The following is a 15,272-nucleotide window of genomic DNA, read 5'->3' as shown; positions in this document are numbered from 1 at the left end:
TGAGACGGAGTCTCGCTCTGTCGCCCGGCTGGACTGCAGTGGCCGGATCTCAGCTCACTGCAAGCTCCGCCTCCCGGGTTTACGCCATTCTCCTGCCTCAGCCTCCCGAGTAGCTGGGACTACAGGCGCCCGCCACCTCGTCCGGCTAGCTTTTTGTATTTTTTAGTAGAGACAGGGTTTCACCGTGTTAGCTAGGATAGTCTCGAACTCCTGACCTCATGATCCGCCCGTCTCGGCCTCCCAAAGTGCTGGGATTACAGGCTTGAGCCACCGCGCCCGGCCCTTTTAATGTGTTTTTGAATTCAGTCTGCTAGTATTTTTTATTTTAGGATTTTTGAATCTATGTTCATCAAAACTATTGGCCTTTAATTTTCCTTTTCTTGTAATGTTCTTAACTGGATTTAGTAACAGAGTAATGCTGGCCTCACAACAAGAGTTTGGAAGTATTCCCTCCTCTTTGATGTTTAAGTTTGTGAAGGGTTGGTGTTCTTTAAATGTTTAATAGAATTCAGCAGTAAAGTCATCAAATCCTGAGGTGGTTTGTTTTGTTTTGTTTTTGGGTGAGAGACTTTTTATTATTAATTTAACCTTTTTACTTATCATTGATTTGTTCAGATTTTTTATTTCTTTATGATCCAGTCTTGGCAGATTGTATGTGTCTATGAATTTATTCATTTCTTCTAGATTATTCAATTTGTTGGCATACAACTGTTCAAAATAGCCTCTTATAATCCTTTGTATTTCTATGATATAAGTTATAATATAGCCTCTTTCATTTCTTATTTTCTTTATGTGGGTCTTCTCTCTTTTATCTTAGTCTGCCTAAAGGTTTGTTGATTTTGCTTATCTTTTCAAAAATGAACACTTAATTTTGTTATTTTTTGTATCTTTTCTAGTTTCTATTTTATTTATTTCTGCTCTTTATTATATCTTTCCTTCTGCTAATCTTTGGTTTAGATTGTTTTTCTTTTTCTATTTCCTTGAGGCATAATGTTAATTTTTTTATTTGAGACTTTTTTTTATATTTTCTGATATAGGTGTTTATTACTGTAAACTTTTCTCTTAGAACTCTTCTCGGCCGGGCGCGGTGGCTCAAGCCTGTAATCCCAGCACTTTGGGAGGCCGAGACGGGCGGATCACGAGGTCAGGAGATCGAGACCATCCTGGCTAACACGGTGAAACCCCGTCTCTACTAAAAATACAAAAAATTAGCCGGGTGAGGTGGCGGGCGCCTGTAGTCCCAGCTACTCGGGAGGCTGAGGCAGGAGAATGGCCTAAACCTGGGAGGCGGAGCTTGCAGTGAGCTGAGATCCGGCCACAGCACTCCAGCCTGGGCGACAGAGCGAGACTCCGTCTCAAAAAAAAAAAAAAGAACTCTTCTCATTGCTTTCTGTAAGTTTTGGTATGTAATGTTTCTATTTTTCTTTGTCTCAAGATATTTTTAAATTACCCATTTAATTTCTTTATTGACCCATTGGTTGTTCAGGAGCATGTTATTTAATTTTCATCTATTAGGGAATTTTTTGAAATTCTTCCTGTTATTGATTTCTAGTTCCATAACATTATGGCCAGAAAAGTTACTTGATATGGTTTCAATCCTCTTAAATTCGCTGAAATTGTCTTGTGACCTAACACTGTCCAGAGACCGTTCCATGTGTGCTTGAGAAGAATAAGAATTTTGTTGCTGTTAGATGGAATGTTCTAAATATGGTTCTTAGGTCCATTTGGTCTAAAGTGTCAAAGTCCAATGTTTTCCTTATTAAGTTTCTGTATGGATGTCTTGTTCATTTTTGAAAATGAAGTATTGAAGTTCTCTACCATTATTGTATTACAATCTCTCTCTCCATTCTAGTTTTCAAATAGTCACTTTATATATTTAGGTGCCCAAAGTTAGGTGCATATAAATTTGCCATTGTTATATCTTCTTGAAGAATGCACCTTTCATTATTATCTAATGTTCTTTGCCGTTTGTCTTTATAGTTTTTGACTTAAAGTTTGTCTGATATATATATATATATATATATATATATCTCCCCCTGCTCTTTTTTGGTTTTCATTTGTGTGAAATATATTTTTGTCTGTTCAATTTCAGTCTGTGTGTGGGATGAGTCTCCTGTAGACAGCATATAGTTGAGCCTTGTTTGCTTTATTCATTATTCATTAAGTCACTCTTTACATTGAGGATTTTAATTCGTTTACATTCAAGGTCATTATTGAGAAGTAAGTACTTGCTACTGCCATTCTGTTACTTTTTCTGATTGGTTTCCAGATATTTTGTTCCTTTTTTATTATCTTGCTGTTTCTCTTTGTGGTTTAATGGTTATCTCTTACTGATATGCTTTGAATCTTTACTGTTTTTTTTTTTTTGTAAATATGCTATAGATTTTTGCTTTCTGGTTGTCATGAAACTTACATAAAGCATCTTATAAAAGTCTATGTAAAGCTAATAATGACCTTACTTTAAGTGTATACAACAGCTCTTCACTTTTAATTCATCTCCGCCAATTTTATGCTTTTGATCTCAGAATTTACTTTTTTTTTTTTTTTTGAGATGGAGTTTTGCTATTATTGCCCAGGATGGAGTGCAATGGTGCAATCTCAGCTCACTGCAACCTCCACCTTCCTGGTTCAAGCGATTCTCCTGCCTCATCCTCCCAAGTAGGTGGGATTACAAGCGTGTGCCACCCTGCCTGGTTAATTTTTGTATTTTTAGTAGAAATGGGGTTTTACCATATTGGTCAGACTGGTCTTGAACTTCTGCCCTCAGGTGATCCACCCTCCTTGGCCTCCCAGAGTGCTGGGATTTCAGGCATGAGCCACCATGCCCAGCTCATAAGTTTTAATATTTATTCCTTCAGGAATTTATTTCAGCTAGAGTTGTTACTAACCGTTTTATCTTTTACCCTCATACTAGGTAGAAAATTGCTTTACACAACACCGTTACAGTCCTTAGAGTATTTCAAAGAGGGTTCTGCCTTTGTGTTTTGTGTAAATTTTATGTTACTTGCGTAAATTTTATGTTATTAATTAGTGGCCTTTTAGCTTAACTAGCTCTGTTAGCAATTCTTTTAAGACAATTCTAGTGGTTACGAACTCTCTTAGCCTTTATCATTCCGGAGAAGATTTTCATCTGTCTCATTTCTGTCTGACAGCTTTGCTGGGTAAAATATGTTTGGTTGGCAGCTTTTTCCTTTACCACTTTGAATATATCACGTCATTTTTCTTTTCTTTCTTTTTCATTCTTTTTTTTTTTTTTGGAGACAGAATCTCGCTTTGTCACCATGCTGGAGTGCAATAGCGCGATCTTGGCTCACTGCAACTTCTGCCTCCCAGGTTCAAGTGATTCTCCTGCCTCAGCCTTCTGAGTGACAAGGACTGCAGGCATGTGCTACCACAGCCAGCTAATTTTTATATTTTAAGTACAGACAGGGTTTCACCATGTTGGCCAGGATGGTCTCGATCTCTTGACCTCGTGATCCTCCCACCTCGGCCTCCCAAAGTGCTGGGATTACAGACATGAGCCACTGCACCTGGCCTTCATCTCATTTTTCTTCCAGACCTGTAAGATTTCTGCTAATGAATCTGCTGATAGTCATATAAGCACTCCTTTCCATGTGATGAGGTTCTTATTACTTCTTGCTCTCAGAATTTTGTCTTAGTCGTTAATTTGAGGGTTAAATTATTATGTGTCTTGGTGAACACTTCTTTGGGTTAAATTTGATTGGAGATTTCTGCACCTCTGGAACCTGGATATTGGCTTTTTTCCCCTATATTAGGGATTTTTTCAGTATTTATTTCTGTAAATATATTCCCTGGTCCTTTTGCTGTATCATACCCTTCATAAATCCCTATTATGCAAAGGTTTGGTCTCTTGATGGTGTTCCATAATTTACATAGGCCTTCATTTCTTTTCATTGTTGTTGTTGTTGTTTTCTTAATTTCCTTTTAGATCCTCTGGTTGGATAGTTTCAAATGTTTTGTCTTTGAGCTCACTGATACTTTCTTCAACTTGATCAAGCCTATTGTTAAACCTTTCTGTTGCATATTTAAGTTCAGTCTTTGTATTCATCTGTAGGATTTTGGTGTTTTTTGTTTGTTTCTAATTTTTTTCAAACTTCTAATTTTCTCTATTTATTTTACAAAATTCACTTAATTTTTAAAAATCTGTTTATTCTTGTAGTTCACTGAAATTTCTTAAGGGGATTCTTTTAAACTTTGTGTCTTTAATTTTATAGATTTCTATTTATTTAGAGTCAATTGTTGGAGTTTTTTGGGTGTCTTTTGGAAGTGTAATGATTTTCTTGCATATTTTCATCTTTGTGTCCTTGCATTGTTGTCTGCATTTGAGGAGACAGCTACATCTTCTAGCTTTTATAGGTGTTCTTTGGTGGGAATAGATCTTCATGAATTTAGTCTATCCTGTGATTCTGAATGGGCCAGATGGTAATGACCCTGAGCAGATAGAACTTGTTTCACATTCTGTAAATGGCTGGGCTGTTTTCATTGCTCTTAGTTCAGGTGGAGCAGTTGGCTGAGCTCTGTTGTTTGATGAGACCACTGACTGAGCTTTGCAATTAGAATGAGCAGGTGAATAGACCCTATAGTAACCTGTAATCAGGCTTGGCCACAGGGTGTATTTTCTGGACAGATGGTACCACTATTTGAGTTAAACAACTGGACAGGGATGTGGGGCCCCAAAGTCGGGTGGAGCCACTGCTCAGATATGCAAGACCAGTCATTATGCTTAGTAGAAATACACTGTTGAATTTTGCCTACCTGCCCAGGCAGGTCCTTGGGGTGGCCTTCAAGGCTGAGCTGAGTGCTGTTTATACTCCTGGGCATGTCACAATCAGCTCCTGCTCTTTGCTGAAATGTGCTGCAGGGTGGTCACCTCACTCCCTTGGTGGGACCCAGGGGTAGGCTTTGAGGCCACACTAAGTGCTGTTATCACTCACAGATGTGACAGAGTTAGCCCCTGTTTTCTGCCAAAATGTGCTAAGGTGGTTTGCTTTTTCTCTGGGTGGGACCTAGGGGAGCATTGCTTTTCTGACACTTACACAGGTGGTCACAGTATTTTCCCAATAACCTGTGGAAACCTGCTTCAGTGTTTCACAATGAGGTCCTCATGAAGTATTTCCCTTCTTGATCTTCTCTACCCAGCTCTTTATACATTCATGTAAATCAAGCATTAAATGTATCTCAACTCCTCTATTTATGTAATATTTAAAGTGGCATTGTATTCTTGGCCACTCCTAGATTGATTTAAGGGGTGTTTGCCTGCATTGTGCTGGCATCAAAAATATGGGTTCATTTAACTCAATTGTTGTTGTTTTAGATTGGTAGGCTTGTTTCTTTTAAAGAGCAGGAATAACGGTTGTCAGAAAAAGCTAGGGCTACATATCTAAACTCTACCATGTTTCTTTTTTTTTTTTTTGAGACGGCGTCTGGCTCTGTCTCCCAGGCTGGAGTGCAGTGGCCGGATCTCAGCTCACTGCAAGCTCCGCCTCCCGGGTTTACGCCATTCTCCTGACTCAGCCTCCGGAGTAGCTGGGACTACAGGCGCCTGCCACCTCGCCCGGCTAGTTTTTTGTATTTTTAGTAGAGACGGGGTTTCACCGTGTTAGCCAGGATGGTCTCGATCTCCTGACCTCGTGATCCGCCCGTCTCGGCCTCCCAAAGTGCCGGGATTACAGGCTTGAGCCACCGCGCCCGGCCACTCTACCATGTTTCTAATCAAAACAACTTAAGAAGAATAATTATCTTCTCCAGCTTGATCATGTGAAACACCTGGAAGCTCTGAAAAAAACCAAATTATGGTATTGGGCATAATATCCATTTTCCAAAAGAAGAGAATTCTCACCAACAGAAAGTAGAAAACAAACACAACACAAATGCACAGTAAGTTAAACAACATGTCACTTTATTCTTTAGTGGAAATATTGAGAGGCAAATATTTTGATCAAGAGGGTGTTCTCCAGAACCGGTTAAACCGTTTGATTTTTGTTTTTATACTTTACTAGCAGTTTTCTTAATCTTTGAACATCAGTTTCTTCATTAGTAAACTAGGGTGAATAATGGTACCTACTTCATAAAGTTGTTGTAAAATAAAAAGCATTTGTAAGTGTAATATATTGAAAATACATATTACGATATAGTAAGAACCCAATTAATGTTAGGTAAAATTTACAACTTTAATCTGTTTTTCCATCAAAAATCTAAACATTTATTTAATTTACTTGTGATGTATAACATTATGAAAACTATCAACATTACATGTGGCTTGCTTTTGTGTGTTGATACTGTTTATATTCTTAACATTTAAAACAGATACTAAAATTACAAACTGTATAGAGAATATTAGGGTTTCCTGTGAAAATTTTTCTTGGTTAAACTGGGTTTTCTCCCCCTTTTGGACTAGTGTATCATTGGAGAAAATTACATAACTTCTCAGAACACTACTTGGAAATGTTTTGCAAATAGATTGTTGGCGTCCTACTAAAAAATCCTCCACAAGTTGCATCTCAGCCACACAAATTTCTGACGTCTTGAAAATCATTATCTAGTCTATATTTTTGCTGTTTTCTCTTTCTTTACTTGCATTACCTGATGTTCAAATGGTAGAGAAAACATCACTACAAAAATTTAACTGAGGTGACATTCACATCCCTTCTAGACTTGGCTAATTTTAAATTGGTATAGACAATAACTGCATCATAGCTTATCACTTTGGTGGTAACTGGAATATATTCATGACTTTTATTTTAAAACATGTTTTATTTTCAGAAATGTTAGCATGGGAATTGTGTATCTCAGAATAAAAAAGGATGACAATTTTACAATAATGAAATTTGGCTTCACTTATTTTATTTAAACTCAACAAATATTGTTTGGCAGAGGGCAAGACAGTAAATTGGGAGGATGAACTCTAGAGCAAGTCTAGAAAAAATAATTGATTATCTGAAGAAACATAAAAGTAGAAATTAAAACCACACAAATAAATATGATATATATGACATATGCATATATATATCTATATTATATATAACTAGCATAGAAAATATATAAATGACTCTAAGAAGAACTATATGGTAAAAGTATTGAATCAGAGTTTATATATGTATAATCTGACCTAAATGGTAGACCTTAAATAATAAAGAAAACATTAGAATCTAAAATCAAATCCACAATATTAGTCATATAACATGAAAGAACTTATTTTTAAGACATTTTCTGGATACATTTCATAACACATTTTCAGAGAATTTTTTTGGAATTATTTCCTAAAATAAGTTTCAAGGATTGGACTTTTACATTTTATATTTTCTTAAAATGTAATCAATCAGTAACTTTTCTTCTTTTGCCATGAATCTTAAGTTTATACAATAGCTTTTTTTAAAAGTAATAATTATTGTTGAGTTCATTAGCCAAAATTACCTTAAAGAACTTATGTTGCCTTATCTATTTTTTCATTTGGTACAATCTTTTACTCTAAATAAATAACTCATTTTGTAGGAATGCTATACAGAACTTTTCAACTTTTGTAATGTGTAAAAAGAGGCCTGTCATGAAAGCACATGGAATGAACAGTCTATTTGAAGACTTGACAAAAGGGAGGCCAATTGGTAACACGCTGCTCATTGGCTATTTTAATATTCTTGGCTGTATCACTACTTCTAGAGACTAAATTATCTTGTTCTTCAGAAACAATTTTGGTTTGATGTTGAAAAGGATGTGTCATTTACTGAGAATTGTGATTTTTCTTTGGTGCTGGGTAGAATGCTTCTGGAATGCAAAAAGAGTTCACAATAAGATCTTTTTTGTTCTATTAATGTTTAATTATCGGGTATAATTTTGCAGAAAGAGAAAACACTATTCTGAGACTGATGATGGTGTTTAGGGGGAACAAAAATTTATCTTTTCAATGGATTTTTCTATAAGCCATTCTATTTGCAGAAGGTGTGTGTTGTGCCAGGTTGCCACATGGCACAAAGTTAGAAACCTTTACCATGGTCTGTTTTTCTTAGTATTCATGAAAAAATTATCATATTAAAGTCAAACATTTTTATCTTGTTAAAATAGTAAGCATACTCTCTTTCTTTATAAGATTAAATATTAAAAGAGTAGAGTTATTTAACTCTTTCAGGGAAGTATCCACTTCAAGTAACACATAATAAAATATTTAAAAATGGTATGTATTTAAATGCCACAATTATTCAGACATGTATTCTTACAGACATGCACATACACAAGTAGATATACACAACATGTATATAAATAATACAGACTTTTGGTAAGAAAACTGTGTTAGTTTGTTTTCAGGCTGCTGATAAAGACATACCTGAGACTAGGCAATTTACAAAAGAAAAAGGTTTATTGGACTTATAGTTCCACGTCTATGGGGAGGCATCAAAATCATGGCAGGTGAAAGCCACATCTCACATGGCAGCAAACAAGAGAGGAAGAGGGCTTGTGCATGGAAACTCCCATTTTTAAAACCATCAGATCTTGTGAGACTCATTCACTACCAAAAGAACAGCACAGGAAAGACCCACCCCCATAATTCAATCACAACCCACCAGGTTCCTCCCATGACATGATGTGGAAATTGTGGGAGTTGCAATTGAAAATAAGTTTTGGGTGGGGGACATAGACAAACATATCATTCAACCCTGACCCTTCCCAAATCTCATGTCCTCACATTTCAAAACCAATCATGTCTTCCCAATAGTGCCCCCAAAGTCTTAACTTATTTTAGCATTAACTCAAAAGTCCACGGTCCAATGTCTCATGAGACAAGGCAAGTCCCTTCTGCCTGTGAGCCTGTAAAATTAAAAGCAAGTTAGATACTTGCTAGATACAATGGGGGTACAGGCATTGGGTAAATACAGTTGTTCCAAATGAGAGAAATTGGCCAAAACAAAGAGGCTACAGTCCCCATACAAGTCCAAAATCCAGCAGGCCAGTCAAATCTTAAAGCTCCAAAATGATCTTCTTCAACTCCATGTCTCGCATCTGGGTCACACTGATGCAAGGGTTGGGTTCCCATGGTCTTGGGCAGCTCCACCCCTGTGGCTCTGCAGGGTACAGCATCACTCCCGGCTGCTTTCATGAGCTGGTGTTGAGTGTCTGTGGCTTGTCAAGGAACACAGTGCAACCTGCCAATGGATCTACCATTCTGGGGTCTGGAGGACAGTGGCCCCCTCTTCACAGCTCCACTGGGTGGTGCCTCAGTAGTGACTCTATGTGGGAGTCCGACCCCACATTTCTCTTCCACGCTGCCCTAGCAGAAGTTTTCCATAAAGAACCCATCCCCTCCTGGGATCCAGGCATTTCCATATATCTTCTGAAAACTAGGTGGGGGTTCCCAAACCACAGTTCTTGACTCTTATGCACTTGCAGGCTCAAGACCCTGTGGAAGATGCAAAATAATGGGGCTTTCACCCTCTGAATCCACAGTCTGAGCTCCACATTGGCCTCTTTCAACCATGGTTGGAGTGACTGGAATGCAGGGTGCCAAGTCCCTAGGCTGCACATAGCATGGGGATCCTGTAAACAACTTTTTCCTCCTAGGCCTCTGACCTATGATGGGAGGGGTGGACATGAAGACCTCTGACATTCCCTGGAGACATTTTTTCCATTGTCTTAGTGATTAATATTTGGCTCCTTGTTATGCAAATTTCTGCAGCTGGCTTGAATTTCACCTCAGAAAATGAGATTTTCTTTTCTATCACATTGTCAGGGTGCAAGTTTTCCAAACTTTCATGCTCTGTTTCATTCTATCACATTGTCAGGGTGCAAGTTTTCCAAACTTTCATGCTCTGTTTCTCTTTTAAAACTGAATACCTTTAAGAGCACCCAAGTCACCTCTTGAATGATTTGCTACTTAGAAATTTCTTCTGCCAGATATCCTAAATCATCTCTCTCAAGTTCAAAGTTCCACAAATCTCTAGGACAGGGGCAAAGTGCCACCAGTGTCTTTGCTGAAACAACAAGACTTTGCTTCAGTTCTTCATCTCCATCTGAGACCACCTCAGCCTGATCCTTATTATTCATATCACTATCAACAATTTCTCAGTCATTCAACAAGTCTCTAGGAAGTACCATTTTCCTGTGTTCTTCTGAGCCCTCCAAACTGTTTCAACTCCTGTAGTCACTTCCTCATTTTTCAGTGTCTTTTCATTAATGCCTTTTACTACTGGTACTGATTTACTGTAATAGTCTGTTTTTATGCTGCTAATAAAGACATACCTGAGGCACGTCTCACATGATGGCAGACAACAGAAGAAGAGAGCATGTGCAGGGAAACTCCACTTTTTAAAACCATCAGATCTGGTGAGATTCATTCACTATCATGAGAACTGCACAGAAAAGATCCACTCCTGTAATTCAATCACCCCCCATTGGGTTCCTCCCACAGCACATGGAAACTTGGGAGTTGCAATTCAAGATGAGATTTGGGTGGGAACACAGCCAAACCACACCAAAAACCTTAAGATAATATGACTATTAACTTCTAATTCTTTTAAGGTCTTTACCAACCACCCTTACTTCTGCCCTCTAACTGACATTTCCTCACTGTTCATTAGTGTCTATCAGAAAAGAATAAGAAACAGATACACATACAGTTTAATTTGCACAAGGTGTATTGAATGAATAAATGAGATATAATAACCTGTTTTCTTTCATACATATAAATTAGTATACCTGTGTTAATTTAATTGTAAATACCCACCTTGTATCAAAATAAAAGATTCAATTATTGTAAATGAGATCCTTTTATAGTGTGTGAATAAATAACAAATAAAATATATTAACTAAATTCTAGTATTTAATATATATGATATGGTTCTATATAAACCCTTATGGAAGTAAATGATCTTTTGCATCACCACCAGAGTGAAATCTGCTCTGCTACTTTACAGAAATGGTACAATGTAATGCATACTCAAAATAGACCTGGCCACTCCTAAGATCTTATCACTAATGTTTAGCTTCAATAATTGAGATTAACACAAATATAGACTCATTCATCTGTACTGCAGATGCACTCTTCATAAAATTCCTTTAAATAACTGAACAATTAAGCAAAGATATCCATTTGCATTGTAAAATACAGCTGCTGGTGCTCATCGGATGCTGATTATTTATTACCAATAGGCCACTCTTTAATATCCTGGCACACTTCCCAAAACTGATGATGTACTCATTTGCATTTGTTTTCAATCATATGTTAATTGTATTTTATTGTTATTATAAAATTAATATTTATTAACCAATCAGATATTGCTCTGAAAAGAAAGAAATATGTTTTAGGGATACTTAAAAGTTGTAGAAATATCAAAAAGTATTATAAAGTAAAAAAAAATACATGTTGGTGAGGTTGCAGAGAAAAAGGAATGTTTACACTCTTGATGGGAGTGTATATTGGTTCAACCATTGTAGAAAACAGTGCAGAAATTCTTCAAAGACCTAAAAACAGGACTACTATTTGACCCAGAAATCCCTTTACTGGGTATGTACCCAAAGGAATATAAATAGTTCTCTCATAAAGACACATGCCTGTATATGTTCATTGCAGCAGGATTCACAATAGTGAAGACATGGAATCGAACTAAATGCCCATCAATGGTAGACTGGTAAATTATATATATATATGTGTGTGTGTGTGTGTGTGTACATATATATAACATGTGTGTATATATATACACATGTCTTGGAATACTATGCAGCCATATAAAAGAATGAGATCATGTTCTTTGCAGGAACATGGATGGATCTGGAGGCCATTATACTTAGCAAACTAATACAAGGGCAGAAAACAAATATGGCATGTTCTGACTTGTAAGTGGGAGCTAAATGATGAGAACACATGAACACACAGAGAGGGATGACAAAAACTGGGGCCTATCAGCAGGTGGAGGGTAGGAGGAGGGATAGGATCAGGAAAAATAACTAATGGGTACTGGGCTTAATACTTAGTAATGAAATAATTTATACCACAAACCCCTATGACACAAGTTTACCTATATAACAAACCTGCATGTGTACCAATGAACCTAAAAATTACATAAAGGTAGTTGTTTAAATTATTCTTCTTAGTAGATTGGTATAAGTCTACTATAAAGTAGTGATGGGATAATGAATTTCTAAATAATTATCCCTTCATATGATTTCATATGAGTTTTCAAGATTTCAGCTGAATTTAAGGATATCCAAATTGAAAATATGTTAATTGTGGGTAAAAATATTCACCACCCTTAAGCAGATCCATGTTCAAAGGCATTAGTACTATGTCTAATGTTAAGCAAAGTAAACTCCCTTATTTCTTTTAAAATAAAATAAAATATTTCAAATATGTGCATGCCATTTTAGTGATTTCCTTTCAATTACACTTTAAAATAAAATTTGAGGAATTTGTATTTTTTATTTTATTCAGGCTTTTATAAGTATTTATAAGATTTATAAGAGTAAATTTAAAATACTATAAAATAAAAACAATAAAAACAGTCCTGGATTGGGAGGATACAGAAGTCTCTTCATTGAATGTTTGACTTTTTATAAACCATATTACTTCTGTGAATTCATATGAACTCAAGTTCCCTCTCTTTAAAGTGGTTAGATTGAATTAAGTAACCCTCCACTAATATTGGACACCAAAAATGTATCTATAGGTTTCATGGCAATTAAAAAAAATGTTCAATTCTCAATTCATTTGTATTTGTGCAGATAATGTTTCATGAGTTGATAATGTTATAGAGAACTAAGAATACATGTTTAAAAACATTTGGAACATACCTGAGTCTTTTTTTTTTTTTTTAATATACTTTGAGTTCTGGAATACATATGCAGAATGTGCAGGTTTAGTACATAGATACATATATGCCTTGAGGTTTGCTGCACCCATCAACTCATTATCTACATTGGGTATTTCCCCTAATCCTATTCCCCCCCAGGTCCCCACCCCCTGAACGGCCCCAGTGTGTGATGTTCCCCTCCCTGTGTCCCTGTGTTCTCATTGTTCAACTCCCACTTATGAGAGAACATGTGGTGTTTGGTTTTCCATTCTTGTGTTAGTTTGCTGAGAATGATGGTTTCCAGCTTCATGCATGTCCCTGCAAAGGACATGAACTCATCTTTTATGGCTGCATAGTATTCCATGGTGTATATGTGCTGCATTATCTTTATCTACTCCCTCATTGATGGACATTTGGGTTGGTTCCAAGTCTTTGTTATTGTGAACAGGGACACAATAAATATATGTGTGCATGTGGCTTTATCATAGGATGATTTATAATCCTTTGGGTACATACCCGGTAATGGGATTGCTGGGTCAAACGGTATTTCTGGTTCTAGATCATTGAGGAATCACCACACTGTGTTCCACAGTGGCTGAACTAATTTACACTACCACCAACAGTGTAAAAGTGTTGCTATTTCTCCACATTCTCTCCGGAATGTAGCATCTGTTGTTTCCAGACTTTTTAATGATTACCATTCTAACTGGCATGAGATGGTATTTCATTGTGGTTTTGATTTGCATTTCTCTAATGACCAGTCATGATGAGCTTTTCTTCATATGTTTGTTGGCTGCATAAATGTCTTCTTTTGAGAAGTGTCTGTTCATCTACTTCACCCACTTTTTGATAGGATTGTTTTTTTCTTGTAAATTTGTTTAAGTTCTTTGTAGATTCTGCATATTAACCCTTTGTCAGTTGGATAGATTGCAAAAATTTCTCCAATTCTGCAGGTTGCCTGTTCACTCTGCTAGTTTTTTTTCTTTTTTTCTTTTTTTTTTCTGTGCAGAAGTTCTTTAGTTTAATTAGATCCCATTTGTCTATTTTGGCTTTTGTTGCCATTGCTTTTGGTGTTTTATTCATGAAGTCTTTGCCCATGCCTATGTCCTGAAGGGTATTTCCTAGGTAGAGTAGGAGATTTTGAAGAGTAAAAGGACTGTTAGGTTCAGGGGTTTAGACATGTTTTTTTGTGTGTAATTTTTAACTTGGCAAATACTGGAATATCAGACCACTGTTATATGGCTGTTGTGATTGCCTGATGAAATGGAAAACAGATTCAACTGTGAGCAAATACAATTTGTGACACGTTCAACTTCAATTAAAACTAGAAATTGCATCTCGACTGAAAACTAGTCTGGGTTAAAATTTCCTCAAGACTTTCTATTGAATTTAAACCATCTCTTTTAGTAGCTTAATTCAAATAATTTAGAATCAGTACATTTCTTGGCGAGTATTTTGAATTCAGGAAATGACATAGGAAAATCAATGAGCCTTCTCTGTATGGAACGTGCATTCTGGTTGGGAAGACAGACAGTAACTAACATAATTAAGTAAAATACCTGATACATGGTACATAATGATAAGTATAAATGAGGAAACGAAACAGAAAACGAATGTGTGGGATAGTGCACTTTTAAGAAAAGCACTGAGAAAAGGCTTAAATGAGAAGTTGATATTTGAGTGGAAAAAGTGAGGATCTGAATGTTTAGGTTTCAGGGGAAAAAAAAAAAAACCTGCAAGCTGAAACATCAACAAAGGCAAAGTCTTGAGTACAAACATGCCTTGCTTTCCAGAGGAGCTATAAGTAGCACAGTTGGCAGATTGAACAAGGGGCAAAACTGCAGATGAGGCCAAAGAATTAAATATGTATGGACAGACAACTGCCTACAGGGCTGTTCAAAAAGTGGTCCATATATCAGTTGACAAGGTAAATAGAGACACTAAGGAAAGTGTTTAAACACTTTTATACCTATTTGATATTACCATGACATCTGAGCATGTGATCACTAAACTTAAATTTGTATGGCTTAAACCTTTCCACTAATTATCTGTCTCTCTCTCTCTCTATCTATCTATCTATCTATCTACCTACCTACCTACCTACCTACCTACCTACCTACCTACCTATATCTTTCCAATAGCATTGGTCTATGAAAACTAGGGGGGAAATTATCCTTTGTCCCACAGATAGTTTAAGAAACACTGATTTAGGACACGTTGACTCTTTTTTTGAGTGTGATGGAGAGTAGTTGGTGTTTAAGGAGAGAAGAAATAGAGGGTGACTTACTTATTAAAAGCATCTCTCTAGCTTCTGTTGGAAAATAAAGGTGGAGCAGGAGATGAAACACAGACATGAGTCAAGTGGCTATTGAACAAACATGTGAGGGAGAATGGTGATCAAGGCACAGTGGAAGCGGTGGAAGAAGTGAGGTATGTTCTGCTTCTGGATATATATTTGGAGCCAGAAAAAGAGGAAGT

Source organism: Trachypithecus francoisi, unplaced genomic scaffold (genome assembly GCF_009764315.1).
Source record: "Trachypithecus francoisi isolate TF-2019V2 unplaced genomic scaffold, Tfra_2.0 Lachesis_group5, whole genome shotgun sequence".
NCBI classification, from domain to species: Eukaryota; Metazoa; Chordata; class Mammalia; order Primates; family Cercopithecidae; genus Trachypithecus; species Trachypithecus francoisi.
This window is presented reverse-complemented; position numbering follows the sequence as displayed.